Source organism: Calliopsis andreniformis, chromosome 10, assembly GCF_051401765.1.
Source record: "Calliopsis andreniformis isolate RMS-2024a chromosome 10, iyCalAndr_principal, whole genome shotgun sequence".
Lineage (NCBI taxonomy): Eukaryota > Metazoa > Arthropoda > Insecta > Hymenoptera > Andrenidae > Calliopsis > Calliopsis andreniformis.
The window spans coordinates 12,754,383-12,770,483 of record NC_135071.1 but is presented as its reverse complement, the minus strand read 5'-3'; the positions used below and the strand labels follow the sequence as shown (position 1 = coordinate 12,770,483).

The 16,101-nt window shown below is 36.9% G+C and overlaps 1 protein-coding gene across 1 annotated transcript in view; it reads left to right on the top strand.

Moving 5' to 3' along the window:
- Window positions 1-16,101, top strand: part of Dally (division abnormally delayed protein) — a 132,419-nt gene that overhangs the window by 98,116 nt on the left and 18,202 nt on the right. The gene's annotated exons all lie outside the window — the stretch shown is intronic.

Below are 16,101 nucleotides of genomic sequence, written 5' to 3'. Positions count from 1 at the left end.
GAACATTTTAAAATCCCATCGCTAATAACCCAAGACCCAGATGTTGATGCAATGTTAAACCCTTACAAAAAAAACTAATCACATAGAATCCTATTAACATGTTTCTATAATTTTCTCAATACTAATATTTCCCTAACACTTTCTCGCTCAGGATATGAAAACAAAAAGATAGAGCAGGTACAAGATTCTTCAATGTAAAAGCAGCAACATATAAAATTGCAAGCTATGAACATTTAGTCTGAATCCTCTAGACCAAAAATATTAAGTTAAAACTTCATGAAGTACCCACGAAAATTGCGCATAAAGTATTATTTATTTAACTTTCATTCTCTCTCCCCTTCGAAACTGCAATAATTCGAGCAACCTTTTTCATTGTATGAAACATTCAGCGCAGAATATTTGTCACGCTACGAGAGCAGGTTCGTTTTTTCTAAACAGATGGTAGCTGAAATGGAAATTCATAACGCGCATACGTTGCATTAGGGGAAACTGTCTCTCTTTATTTCCTCGTATAAATATGGGAACGTTTCCAAAGCTTGTCACGCGCTCCTGCGAACACATTTCTGGCCTATACATTCCAACATCAGTATCACCTGACACCATCCTCAGTTTTCGTTCCTTCCACTTCGTCTTCCTGCTCTCCTCCCTCTACTTCCTTCTCGGAGTACGATCATTTTTATCGCCGCTCCATCTCGCCCCAAGATAGTTTCTATGGGATACCAGAAATATTGTACCGTCCGATTCGTTCAATAAATCTCGATGGCGTCTTCCCTCGGAGATTATATTCGAATCTCTGTGAGGGATGGATACCGCCACGTGTAACGACAATCAAATGTCGCGAATGGCTGAACGAATTGTCCTTCGTCTCGTTAACTACTCGATAATTATCAGTTACTGGCGCGAGTTATTACGATGGTGCGTAATTACTATCCTGTGAAATTTGATGGCCTACTGGAGCAAGTTCCCTTTATGAAGTGTTCGTATATTTAATAGGAAATTATTTTTCTATGTAAGGTTACTGTACCAGTAATGCCAACTTTATTCAGTCTTAAGCTTAAATTGTAATAAAGATATACATAATTCTAATAAGAAAAATAAAGTGTATTATCATAAAGGAGGGTGAGAGTTATTGGGGCACGATTTAAGTGTTGGGATATATAATTTTTGGTTGTACACTTACTAGGACATTTAACATCTTAAGTGTCCAGGTACTGGGGCATTTACCTTAATTAGTACATTGACTTGAGATAGGAATATTTTTCAAGTTTGATGAAAGCAATCTCGACTCAATATCGTAGAAATTAATTGCATTGGTGTAACAAGTAAATTTCTTGGGCCTTCTGAACTAGTTTAACCTTAATCAGAACTCCTCGCGTTGGTTTTGTCAAAGAGCAAGTATTTCCTTATTAATTCTTCATTTAATGTTGCTTCAGTCTTGTCATTAAAGGCGAAGTTAGACGTTTCATTTTGAGTGATCATCGTAAATGATTCATCAACATTGCAAGTGAAGATGAAAGCTGGAGTATTTACACCAATCCAGTGGTTCAATTCACTTCGTTATATTACAGTTTGCAATGTGTCGAAAAGTGGAATATTAAATGCAAGAATTGAATAATTTTATAGAAGAATATCATAAAATAATAGAAATATTAGGTTCAAATTTATCACTGCATTTCTTTTATCAAAAAGAGCGAGGCTCTCCTTCCTTCGCTCTTCACTTTCATTGCTGATGAAAAGAACCTTCACACTTTATTCACTGAGGATCAATCATCCATAATGATTCTCCAAAGTGAAACGTTTAAATTTGCCTTAATATAATGCAAAGACCTCTTCAAAGCTCTTTCACTTCTTTCATTACGTGAACATGTGTAGAACATTTCACAGTCATTAACACTCCCACGTAATTTTGACGCAGTCCAAATTTTATGTGGAAAATTACCTAAACCGTTTACATTTTTTTCTGGCACTTACACTGACTTTCATCTATTCAACGAGACAAATATAAATCCAAATTCATTTTCTTCAAAACCTAATTTTGAAATTTTCTGCGTGGTATATCTATCTCTACTAATATGCATCACTTTAACGCAATGATAAACAAGCATTAATGCTAGTATATTGGCTTCACTCACTAAATAATTACTGCAGTAATAAATCTAAAAATAACAAAAGAGTTAATTCTTCAAGACAGTAATCGTCAAAAGTAAAATAAAAAATATAGCCAGCGGCGATACTTCGAGAACCTGATACCTCACATCTGATAGAAGAAACCCAGTAGCACTGTTTCTATAAATATAGTAAGTTTAAAATAAATAATTTAATATTCCATTTCATTTATTATTTCTCAGTTTCGTGCTTAAGTCAATAGTGCATAATTATATTATTTCTTGAAGAAAATATATGGTCATGTTCGTGCGTCAAATTGATGTAAGAAACGTCCGTAAACGGAGCGTTAAAAAGAAAAGCTTCTGTCTTAATCGATCACGGAAGCTCCTGTATCCATTTTACCACTTCGTCCCTCGAGCTCCGCGCAAAAAGCCCCAGTCATAAACGCGAATATCCACCTAAACAACAAAGTTTCTCACCCTCGAGCAATCAGAATGATAAATTCGTCGATTCGAAACACTATTTTCACAATATTTTCCAGTTGGCCCGATAAACACAGCGGCTTCGTCGGGAATCATATTCCCCGAGAATTTCGCGCGAAAGAAGGTCGCGGCGCAGGGGGGGAGGAAGGGAAGGGAAGGGAAGGAAAGGAAGACAACCCTACGGAAGATCGAATCGAATTACCGTGGAGGGCGAGAAAGGCGGTTTCACTTTTCCCTCGATTGGCTGCGAGGATTGAATCGTGGAAGCTCGGAGGCTTCTTGGACGGATCGAATCTCATTTAGATTTCCACCGTGAGATACTAGACGCTGGCTCCGAGCTTCCCGAGCCTTCGTGGCACGCGAACGGCATTCCTGTCTGCGCGGTAATCGTCTGCAATATATACGACACTGTCCAGTCCAGCTTTTCGAGTCCCTCGAACTAGTTTCTCTCTTCCATTTACGTCTAGTCTGTTGAACAGGTAGCCATTTCCTTCTTTAAATGCTCCTCGTTTTTCTGCGCCCTGCGTTGTCCAATTATGCGGCATTATACGGTAGGGGAGCGATTCAGGGCTCATAGATAGCAGCACAGTGGGAAACGCTTAATGAAGGCAAATTGACGAATCTGTCTTATCTCAGATAGACGTTTTTGGGTTTATCAGCTGGACCTGTTGGGAGTTTTTTACAATTTGATGGTCTCTGAAGTTTTCTGACTGTGAGTTATTCTTTATTATCTAGAAAAATGTGCAATTCGCTGATCTGGTTCTAACAGGCATGGAAAATTAGCCCTCGTCTGTCCCTGGTAGTATTGCTATATGCTAGGAGAAAATGTCTTCCAGTGACGTTGTATATGGAAGAATAGAAGAATGGGGGTAAAGCGTGGTGTTTAACTGCAGCTCAGTTTTCTATTACTCTACTCTATTGCATTACTGGAAGACATTTTGTCCTGGTATCTGGCAATACTGGTCCCTGGTGCCAATTTGACACGTTTTACTTTCGACTATGTGGTAAGTGTAAGAAAGCAGTGTGTCTTGCACATAAATTATACGCACATAAATGCATCTAAAATACTCTTTTTATTTTTAATAAGAGAAACCTCACATTTAACCATTTCTGTTTTTATTATACTAATTGTTTACAATTGTCGCAATTTAACATCAAGGGATATATTAAATTGGGAATATATAGAATGGATGAGGATTAAAATTCGCATAAAATATTTTTATAGCAATCTCACTTAATGAATTGCAGTATCCCTCACATACAGAAGTAACAAGATGCATTACATTACACTTTAGGGTATTCAAAGTTACAAAGCTCTTAATGCAGTATAATTAATCCTCGATGTTTATGTTCAATTTTATGGCCACTGAGCCTGAAAGGGTTAACCACTTGGTGTAGCAAGAACTTACATATGCTTTCAACTTTTGTGCGTATACCTACACGTGAGATTAATTTGTATTAACGCTTCTCATTATATCTGCATTATAAATAAAAAGAAGAAACAGGATTGTGTCAACGTGAACTCAAAGGGTCATTGAAAGTTGCCTTGCCAATCGGGAAGTAGAATAAGAAATAACTTTTAATCCAAAGCTTCTAGTCATAATTCCAGAATTATAATCTATAAAAAATCTAAAAAATTGACATTTCTATTTCATTTTATTCTCATACTTCCTTATTTTCCAAACGAGAAGACAGTCTGTGCTCGTTACAATCTCACGATTCATCACCAGCAATGAGCTCATAGAGTACAGGAGGCACGTTTCTAAGTTAATTCCTACGTAGCCGATTCGTTTTATCTTGCCAGAGTTGGGAGTGAAAAAAGATGGGAAAATAATTACGAAAAATGGCGTAGGTAGCAACAGACTCACAACGAGGAAGCAGTGAACCCCTTAGAAGTAGCCTTACAATTCCATTCACAACGAGAAAGGCGATCTCTTCTCTGTCAACTGGCGAAGGCGTGGTCCGATACGAAGCAAGCAGCGCCAGGAGCAACCCCAGGATTTGGGAAAGAAGGAAACCGAGGGACACCACGAGAAACGAATCTCCTCTTGCAATTCCGTGCGAACCTGTTCCTGACTTTGTCCCAGCGACGCTATCGATCAGAACGAGAGTTATTCAATAAGTCAAAGGAGAAACGACTGCTGTTTTAATACGGTTTATAGATCCATAGTTAATCTATGGATCTATGGATATAGCACTTCAAATATGCACTCTAACTTTCAACATTTCATCCCCCTGTTAGCTAATAAAAAACTTTTTACGCTAATAATGATCATTGCGCTTAGCTTGCTCTCTGAACTAGTTCTGCAGATTTGTTTTCGCTTTTCGTTGTTGGAAAACCTCGTTCCATATGACGATTTCTTTAGAGCAGAAACAAGAAGAAACCTTGTTTAGATTGCATAGAACAATCCCTGCAGAAACCAAAAATCTTTTAATGGAATAATATTCTTCCACAGCGCACTATTCTAGGAGACTTCACTGTTAACTGACACTGAGTGATAGCGATTAAATATACAAAACAATCGACAAACAACTATCCTAAACAAACTACAGGGACACCAATTTAATACTCTGAAGTTGTCTACCTTGAGGCAACAACGAGCAACAATTTCTCCCCTCTCGTGTAAAAATGAAAAAAGAACACGAGACACTTTTGGAGTACAGGTTCTAGACACAAAGATAATGAAAAGTTCAAATGCATAAGCTCGAAAGCGCACAGTTGTTAAGTTACGCGCTATAAATAACAAGAGGCGACAAAATGTCTCGTTGTTGCCTCGCTGTAAACAGCTTAAGAGTATCATACCTTTTATCGAGGTATTGTTCAAGCTGCCTAACCCAGACCTTATGTCCCTTTACTCACCGAGTGACCCTCGTATTTAAAGGAAACAGATACGGCGCAGCTCGCTGGTTAATCGCATTCCTTATCGATCGCGTTGCAGGGCTAATTTCGTGCAAGTCACCGGATGATTGGCCCGTGAAGAAGAATAAAAAGGATATCGTGAGAGGTAGAAAGAGTAATCACCGTCCGGGTTGGCTCGTTTCGGTGTGACGGTGGCTTAAAGAGCCGCCGCCGCCGCCTAGCCGTTGATTAATAATCCTACAGGCGCAAACTGCCTTCACACACTGCGCTTCCCCTCCCTCGCCATCACGCCATCGCCTGGAACCTCGTCCTCTTCCTTCGCCTCTATCTGTTTCACTTTCTCTCGAACCACTTTCTTCCTCTTCGTCTTCTCTTCCCTCGATCTTCGTCTCCGTTCGTACGAACTCTCTCTTCATCCGTTTCATTCTTTCTGCCCCTCCCCTCCCTTGGTCACTTCTGTTCATCCCCCTCTTTTATAGCTTCCCTTCTCGCACTAACACCCTTGAACTTCGCCGTACGTGAACCCATGGCAGGATCCTCTTCGAAGGAGAGCGTGGGTCATCGGGATCGAAGATGAGCAGTTAATTACGTGGAGTGTCGTTAATTATGACGGAAAGGAATTCAGGTTTTTACTGCCCGCCTTTGTGCGGGATGGCTCTGTCTTCTCGCTTGGGTGGCATCGAGAGCGAGAATCGGTGGAAAGCGAGGCAAAGTGGGGGAAATAGCGAGATCAGCTTTCTTGTTGCTAAATATTGCTACTTTAATGAAAGATTAGTTGAGGGTGGTTCTGAGGAGATGGCCTACTTTTTTAGTGTCTCGATACATAATGAATGCAATTGTTATTGCAAATAGAAAAATATATTTCTAAAGAGTAGTTCATGTTGAATTAGAATGGATGTGTAGAAATCAAAAGTAATCTTTGGTTTACGAAAAAAATAGAAAAAATATGGGAGAGGTCATCTCATATAGATGACTCATATAAAAAATACTTATTTTGGAAATAATAAAAAGAAAAAATTATTTTTTCCCGTTTAAACAAAACTTTTCCATAATAATTGCAGAAGTTTAAAAACTTGGGACCATTTTTTACATTTTGAATATTGAATCCAGTCATCTTCGTTTGCTGTTCAACAGGATTGGTCACCATATTACGCGTATTTAGTAATTGAAACTGAAGAAAAGTCCTTGTATTATTTAAAAACCTTTTCTTTTTTATTGCTAAAATGAAATTTCATCTGGCTGAGATATATGTATAAGTAGTAGGAACTATACTGGAAATTTCTGTTGAGGAAAAAAGTACCCCAAAAGACGAGGATTTAACTATGGTGTATTACTTAGCGAAAAGTGTGAAATGCGTGGAATGCACTGTACATATCGATTTTTCACTATAAAAGATTGTAAATCACTTAGTGCTGGAAATGACGTAAAAAATTAGCTCCATCAATCAAAATTGGTACAAAAATGAAATTCTTACAGTAGATAGCGATCTCTAAACGTCTAATAGACGCTCTTTATGCTGGCTATTCAAAGGTACCAAACCGTAACAAAATTGTGTATCATAAATCTCAAACTTCGTTAAAGCAGAAAACATCCGCTGTATTTTACGATCCACTTCCGATTTATGTAACCTATAAATCGCTGGAAGATTTCACAGACATCTTTAAAGACAAATTCAGAGGAAATTGAAGCAAAAATAACTCGCTGCGAAACACACTTTCGTTTTCAACAAATTATACCATCTTATCAAAGACCATATCTTTATACATATTTGTTTTTGATAATAGACCGATTTCAATTATCTCCTTCCTTCATTATGACCTCTTCTAAACATCCTTTTTACATTATTTCTCAATTACATTTATTTCCATTAATTTCCAATTAAACTGAACACCTTATCATGAAACTCAAATAATGCACTACAGGTGTAAAATAATTGGTTAACTTGTTTATATACTTAATTTGTACCTTATTAAGAAGTACACTTACATCCTACATAGAAATGGAATAAATGTTTCTGTCATAATTCATTTAAGAAAGAAAACAAAAGTTCTCTTCACCGCCAAGGAGACGAACTATTTACGATATTATTATCTTAATAGTATCAGCAATCATTATCATACTTAAGGTGGAAGTAATCATCATTAACGCAGATACGTGTTTATTTCTAACAACGGGTTTTCCCTAGCCTTCGTCTTCCCGGATGCACGCGAGCCTTATTCGTTTACCAAAGTGGAAAGAAAATCCTCGGGATGAAAGATTGCCAGTTAATTAGGCAGGTTGCTGCTAATTAAGAAAGCCGGAAATTCAGGTGGTTCTTCATCTGTTTATTTTTACGCTAGTTCCTCGGCTTCCTTGAACTGAATGCGCTTATTGATCGGTCTGTTTAGAGAACGCTAGTAATATCTCAGCAGCCGCTGGAACTGATAAATCGTACCTGATTAACCGTATTCCCAACAAGTTACTTGTATCGATTCATTAAGTCTGCTGATTGGAATGTCGCGATACTAAATCCAAAGAGTCGACACCTTTGTGTTTTTCCATGTATAACATATGATCTTCGCCACATCAATCGACTTACATTTAATCGAATTACTCACTGCGCAAGTAAATCAATTTTATCTTATGCTTCAGAGTTGAAAATCATTTTTCGCAGAATTGAAATCAATTTAGTTATTTATTATAAAGTTACGTAAATTTTGTCTGAATTTTCGAAGTTAAAAATTGTAGAACGTAACATTGTGAAATTTTTTGCCACAGATTTGTTATCAATAATTCACTTAGTGTAATAACATAACACTCTTGTGTGGTCAATATTTGCCTAAGGGTACATCAAAGAAAAATTCATTTTCTCTAAATAATTAAACACAGACAACGAAAACTTAGCAATAGCAACAATAAGATTTCTATTTTCCTTTATTCGTTTATAATTTTGATAAAAGAACGAGGCATAGTGCCTTGAACAAAAATTTGAAACAATGGACTGAGCAAGCTCGAACCACTTGAGACACAAATGTTTGATGTGTCGCGTACCTTTACTACTTTTTGCCCCATTGAACGCGACCCATTGAAATTGCATGAAGTTTAGAAAGGCGTAATTGCATCAAGTCGTCTATTATTAAACGCCCAGTCTCTGCCTCGAGTTGCTCCTTCAGTTACAATGCGTTACATTAATTAGGGGTTGATTTGTTTAGTGTTAAACGAAATATATTAAATCAGTGTAAGTACGGTTGGGAACCTATTATAAAACTAATTTCACTTTAATAATATTGGGCAAGCTAAATCACTACTATATTAAAAAATATTTTAAAATTGAATGTTTAAATATTGTTCAACAAATCTTTTTATACTTCATTTCTAAATATATATTTATCTTTTGAGTGCCTTACGCTATAATTTTAAGTTTGTAAAAAATTACGACTGATAATATACAAAAATATAGAAAATATAAAAAGTACAGTATAAATTATAATATTTGAAAGATGAACTTTTTAATTCAAGTTGTATTTCTTTAACTTGTGCCAAATAGTCATTGATAGACTATGATATTTCGAAAAAATAATAAAGTCAAAATTTAATATAAATAGTTATATTCTATAATACTTATATCAGGGCCTTGATGATGGGTCAAAATGACAAATGAGCGTGGCGCGTCTGGGCCATCCCCCATTTAATGGTTAAGATGTGCCTATGAGCCGCTCATTTGCCAAATCGATTAACTACCCAAAACAGAAACATCCGTAGGTATTTATTTTAATTATAAAAAGTTAAATACCAATCACGTACATTATCATTAAAACTAAAAAAGAAATTCAAACAGCAGAGTTAATCACTTTGACCTGTGGACAGCTCGTATGCAGCTGCATAAAAATCCGCAGTCTAATTATAACGTTATCTACAGCGTGATTTCCGAGCGTGCCACTTTTATCTCTGAAGAAATACTTTGAGGAATAACAGAATAAAGTTCAGCCTTTCACGGTACATTCTAATTCTAACATTGGTCTTTTCACAATCGTTGCAAATGCAACGGTGATGCCTTTCATTTGAATGATCAAAGGTCGACCATATCGACGAAAGAACCTGACTCTGTCTCGGTCCATGCAACGCCACTTTTCACGCAGCGAAGAGAAAATCCGAACGGATATCCGATAAGAATAAAATTTTCGAGCGAAACGAGCGGGAAGCAAATTACATCTGGAAATGATGGAGAGCGATCCTCGTTGTGCCCTAATTATTGAGTGAACAGCTACGAATCAATTTGGGAAACTTGAGACACTTCTGTCGCGTATAATTAACATATAACCAGGTGGAGTTAAATTTACGTTGAACTCGAATTCTGACAGTTAGCTGGGCGCGTTGGACGTGGCTCAGTTAATGAAAAACACAACTAAAGTTCTCGTTATTAAATTTGGAGAGGGAATTTAAGGGAAACGTTATTCCTGTACACAGATTGCTCTCTATTATTATCATTTTAAACGTCTATTTTTATAAAGTCCTTTTTAATGCTACAAAGAGGTGTGAGAATATCGTAATGACTTCTAATTATTAATTGATAACAACATTAACGACGCTTGAAACATAGTGGAGCAGTAATGAAAGCATTACCTGATCGATAACAAACCAATTTCGTGAGTTGTAATTCCTGAAATTCCCCAGCAACAGATACCACTCCATTTGTGAAACCAATGAGAGCCTTTTCCATTATAGACTGTACACGAAAGTGGAGATCCGGGCTTTTGCAAAACGACTAGATAAAAGACATTGGATGCTCGCCTTTGACGTCACTCAAACATTAATTTGATTTGAAACGTGCTACTTCGATCTGTTGAGGATCGATCGACGAGAATATTTGCGATTCTATCTTGAATTTAATTAACAGAAAAAATCCACGTTTTTAATGCATTACACAATATACAATATTTTTTATTATTATAGATCTTGTACTATATTATAGGTCTGTTATATGTCTTGTTTGAATATAGTCTTGAATTTTTGTACACATGTTTGGTCATGTGACGAGATATTAATAGAATTATTAATAGAGATATTAATTAGAATTATTACGAGATATTAAAACGAAATAAAATTACCATTGATGTTCAGGTATCAGGTTGTTTACTTACTGGTACATTTGACGTCTTAAGCACTTAGGTACTGGGACATTTTCCTTAATGGGCGTCTGTACAGTGTCTACTATTAAACAAATCTTCTTGTCTCGATAAAATAATGTAAAGGGCTATAATATTTAAAGTGTAAAGTTTTTCAATAGTTGCATCGCTAACCCAGCCCAATTTATTTTGCATCCATTGTCCTCGGCGACTGACGACAATCTTCAAACCAAAATGACTCACGATCAAACGTTGTGCTTAGGAGGTCTACGCCCTGATCCATCGTAATACGTAATCAGTCTCCAATGTGCTAATGGGTTAACGAAGGACTATATAATGGGACACTGATCGCAACTCGGTTAATCAAGATTCTACCATAGAAATCGTAATGCCCTCTGAAATGATGGCTATTGGACTCGTAAGGGACGAAATCGCACATAATTCGAGAGGAAGGTGGAGACGCGCGGCTCGCTTCGACAGCTTTCGATCGCGGCGAACCAGTTTTTGTCGAGCCGCGTCTCCGCGTTCCCTGGACAAGCGGGACTGCATGGGCGGCGAATTATGCTCGTTAACGAGGGAAAGAGCGCGAGAGACGGCGAGGAAACGCAGCTGGTGCCTGTCGGCGACTGGGAGACAGAGAAATTGAGGAAGAATCAAGAAAAGAGGGGGAAGAGGGCGAGGACAATCGACAAGCTGGAATTGACACGGAGGGGAAAAGGAAAATAATAGAAAAGTGCGGGGACAAAGAGCGAACACTCGTCGGACCCGGAAGTTCCGCTGAGCGGACATGACAAGTTGAGGGACGTGGTGAACAGAATTCTCGAGGATCCTTGAAATACGCGGGGATCGGCTTAATTAAGGAGGAAAACGATCGCTCGGAATCTGGATGAATAATTTGAGTAAATGTTTTCAATGCGATCGTGATGCGTTCGATCCAATTTCAGCCTTTTAATGCATTGTCGGAATTACTGTTCCCTCGTAGGGCATCAAAGTGTGATGTAAAATTAGAATGATAATTTCAGATCTCTCCTTATATATTCAAGATTAAATATTCATTTTTTCTTTCACCACGTTGCCATTAGCCACGTGGTTTATACATCAGTCGAAATCGAAATCTTATTTAAGGTCTTTTACTTACCACTATCAAGAAATTTCAAATTTTGGAAACGTTAGAACATTTTCTTGAAGTACATGTCTGTGGCTGTAAGACTTGTAAGGCAAAAAGAGTTATGTCACATTTTCACAAAATTCGAGTTAAGGTCTTAATTGACATCTAGGATATAAAATTTACGTTTTCAGAGAGAAGAAAGAGCACCAAAAGAATTTTTTCATCTAAAAATAAGGGTTTAAGGAGACACAAGTCCATAAGACTTGGATTGAAGCTGGAAACATTGAACGCCGATATCTCAAAAATGAAAACATGTGACTTAAGTCGTTTTGTCTTACAACCTAAATAATTTAAGCTTCTATTTCTACATATGAATCATCCACAGGCCAAAGTGATTAAGTCCACATTTTGAATGTTTCAAAATTGAAATACCAAAGCACTTGATTGATACTTAATATCTTAACTTAATAGACAGCTTTTTATATCTAAAATAAATATAAATATTTTTCTTTTGTACAAATTAACTAATTTGGCAGATAAGTGACGCATATGATTCCTAGGTATTTCATTTTCCTTTTCTTTTTTCACTGAGTGATTATTTAGCCACGTTGCGTAGTGTATAATCTAAGTATTTTTTCATAGCCTTCATTCATATCTGCATTTTTTTCTGCTGGCTACACCTCTCATAGTTAGAAGATTAACCTTTTCACTGCAGAATGGAGTTAGTATCTTATCTTCGCTAAAAAGGTGACTCGGTCATAACAAATCTCATGGACCCTTTATCTTGAATTTGCACTTTTGCAGTAATTGATACTATAACTGATTCCGAGCCAAGGACGTTTCATGTCTAAGACATTAACTGATTAATTGAAACTGTAAATGTGTGGCGGCGTGTAGAAGTGTAATAGATACTTGAACTTATGCAGCGAAATATGATCGAAAAGTGCAGAGGGAAGGTAGAAGATAGCCAAAAAAGAAATAAGCACTGTTGAAGTAACAAAGGCGAAAGGCACGTGAAAATTGCTACGAAAGCAAAGAACAAAAAGCGAAATGAAGTACGAGTAGAAAGAAACGGATGAAGCAAGACAGATGTAAGCAAAAGGGAAAAGAAATATTGGATAGAAGGCTGCAGCGTGAATGGGCGGCATTGAAGAGCATCAAGAAGTGCAGCTGCAGCGTAATGCTCGCGCAAAATCTTTCCCTGTTAATATGCTTCCTCGATGGATGCCTATAACTTTTTAAACTTCTCATTCCCCTTTTTAACCCTGGAATTACTGAACTAGTATGGAGAGCATGGTTTACAAAGAGGAGTCGAAAGGTATCTGAAACCTTCTTTTTAAATGTACGTGTCCCGTGCAACTGGGTCGAGATATATCTTTAAACCAGTTACAGATAGATAAAAATGTTCCAAGGAAAAATCAAATGGTATTGAATGATGTACAATCTGGACAGAATTTTATATATTGATGCATCTACAAAATGCAATTGCATCTTTCTTTAAATGGAACCTTATATTTTCTACTATTTTATTATTCGATACAATCTTTTAATTTCTGTAAAAGAATACTGAGATGCTTACAGCTTATACTATAATAGTTTAAAAGTTGTTGCAGTTAAAAGTCTAGTCAAGAATTGGTCAAAACATTTGAATTATCATTATATATTATTTCTTTACCTCAATTAATTTTGAAAAAGAAGAAATATTATATTTGCTCATTATAGATAGACGTACATGATGTATTTGCATCTGATAGCTACTGTATTATTTTTAATCTACAAGATAATACAAAATTATAATAATAAAAATAATAATAATTAAAAATATTATTTTTAACCAACAAATATTCCTGACTATAAATATTACACAGAGTGTTCGACGACAAGTGTGAGACATTTTAAAGAACAATTCTACGTGCTACAATAAGATGAAAATGAAGATAGAATTTAATGTAAATGAAGATAAATTGAAAACGAAATTGGCTTTGCTTTCAAATGATTAATTATTCAGAAAACGCCTGAAATACACTTGAAATGTGTCTGACTTTGGACTTATTCTACTGACTGTGCTGTGTCTGACCTGGCTAACGTATTTCGGAAGTAGAATAAGTTCCAAGTCAGACACATTTCATGTTTCAAACGTTTCTGTAGCGACTAATAACTTTAAAACAGAGCTTCAAACGCAATATTCTCATTCTTGAGTTTCGTCCTATTTTGACATCTAGAATCACCCCTTAAAATTTTTGACACCTGTTGTGAAGCACCTTGCGCAAAACTTGCAAATTGTGCTACTTACTCCTATTAGTCTAATGCAGATACACATAAACGCTATGAATTATTCGACGCTCATAGAAATCCCAGTTTATCATTCTTTATAATCAAAAATTCCCTCGCCATTCTAATAAAGACTCTAGCTTCAACAAAATTTTTAACCACTTCTTCATTCGTCACGCACAATTTTCTTCCCCCCAACTTCCGCTCTTACAAATTCTCATTAACATAATCGTGTACTCCGACTAGATACCCATGCAAGAATCAATATGGTACACTCACACACGAACTCGAAGTACGTGTTAATTTATCAATCATTCAGCGGAAACAAAGCACGCTCGATCAATCTTCGATACAGTATTAATTCGCGCGAGCACAATGAATAAAGAAACGTGATCGATCGATCAAACCGTCGCCTGAAGCTTTCTTCGGGGTCGGAGCGAAGAAAATATGTCAAAGCGGAATCGAGTGAAAGGGTGGAAAGAGGAACAGCGGAAGAGGGTGCCGAATGAAAAGCAGCGCAAGGGACGAGTGAAAGCAGCGAATGGTGGGAAAGGATGGACCGTAGGGAAGGAGTGGAGGCTCGTAATTAATCGTAGATAGGCGAAGAAACATGGTCGAGATGCAGGAGTGTGGCATACTAATGAATGGCACGCGATGCTTCCCGCGGCCGTTTCAAAAGTGATGATCCGAGAATAGCTGACGCAAATAGAACAGCCGCTGCTCCTCCCTATCTCTTTCGCAGATAATTCTTTCCTCGCGCCTCCTCGACTCGCTCGCGAATATCAGCCGACCGCAGCGACAAAATACCGCGGATGCCTCGGAGATTCTGGCTTCTCAGTTGGTTAAACTTAAATAGCTTGAAATTGTGACTTGTTGCTTGGCGACGCGCTGCGTCGCTTTGCCTATGGCTTTGCCACGTCTCGCGGTTTGTTCTACAGACTGGCCTATGATGCGCTTACACCGTTTCAAAATTCAATGACTTTTTATGTGTTCGTACGCTATTGTGCATAAGTGTTTGTATGCTCTCACGTTATTAGAAGTTTATGAAATACTTACACCCTTTTATTTATACTTACTGTTAGGTCTCGCGTGTTATTCTTAGTTGTGTTTGGAAATTTTATACAGGATGGACTGAAAGTCACTTCCTGATTTCTTTTGACCTTAGGTTTTTTAAGAATGTATGAAAACACAACATTTAATTAGAAAATGACTTGCTAATTCAAATAGTTTTTTTAGAACAGTTTTCCTTTATTCATGGAAAATCTATGAAGCCAGAGTTGTTAACATCTTGCCTAGAATCATCAGTTGATTCTATCTCTTTGAATTTAACAATCGATGATTAAAACCTATTCAAACTCGAGCTTTATCCTGGAGCAAAATTTCGATCTGTTACATGAGAATTCCAACGTGGGATTTCTATTAAATTTCATTTTTTTAATTTTTGCTTTGTACGAGGCTGGATTTTCATGTCCAATCTATACAAAAATGTCTTCTACTTCGACAGAAGCATTTATCCAATTTGACTACTAGTATTTACGATAGAGATAGTACCAATCGTAAGTTTCGTTATTAATGATGCCGCTGCTTTGAAATTTTTATATTTCTTTATGAACATGTATCGAAAATATTTCTATAGATTCCATTTTAATCCAGATGATTCTAAATATCCCAAAAAATATTCGAGCACACATCCTGCGATGAACACAAATTGAATTTTTTCACAACTCCCAGCTCGACATAGCAATCACTGCCAAAAAATGAACAATGAAATTCATTTCACAACGCCGAATCCGATATCACGATATCACTGTTCACGGAAAACACGAATTTCCTTGATTTAATTATACCTTCGTATTTGCCTAGTTGTTAATTAACTGTACAACAGAAGCGCAATGAAATCGCATTATTAATACTGTATGCGCTTGATTTCACGTGTAGACGTTGAGAGCGCACAGTGCCTCAATATCGTGTCATTTCACTGATTGCCAGCAGGCTTTTTGTAACAGTGGCAGTTAAAATTATGATTCACCAGCATGTTCCATTGTTATTACATTTGGTTAGCGGGCATGTCGTCAGTTTAATCGTTTGAATGAAGGTTAAAGCACTAAATTCAATAGCACTAAATTATGTCGTATCTTGCGATTGCTACTCTGTGATGGGATTTTTCAC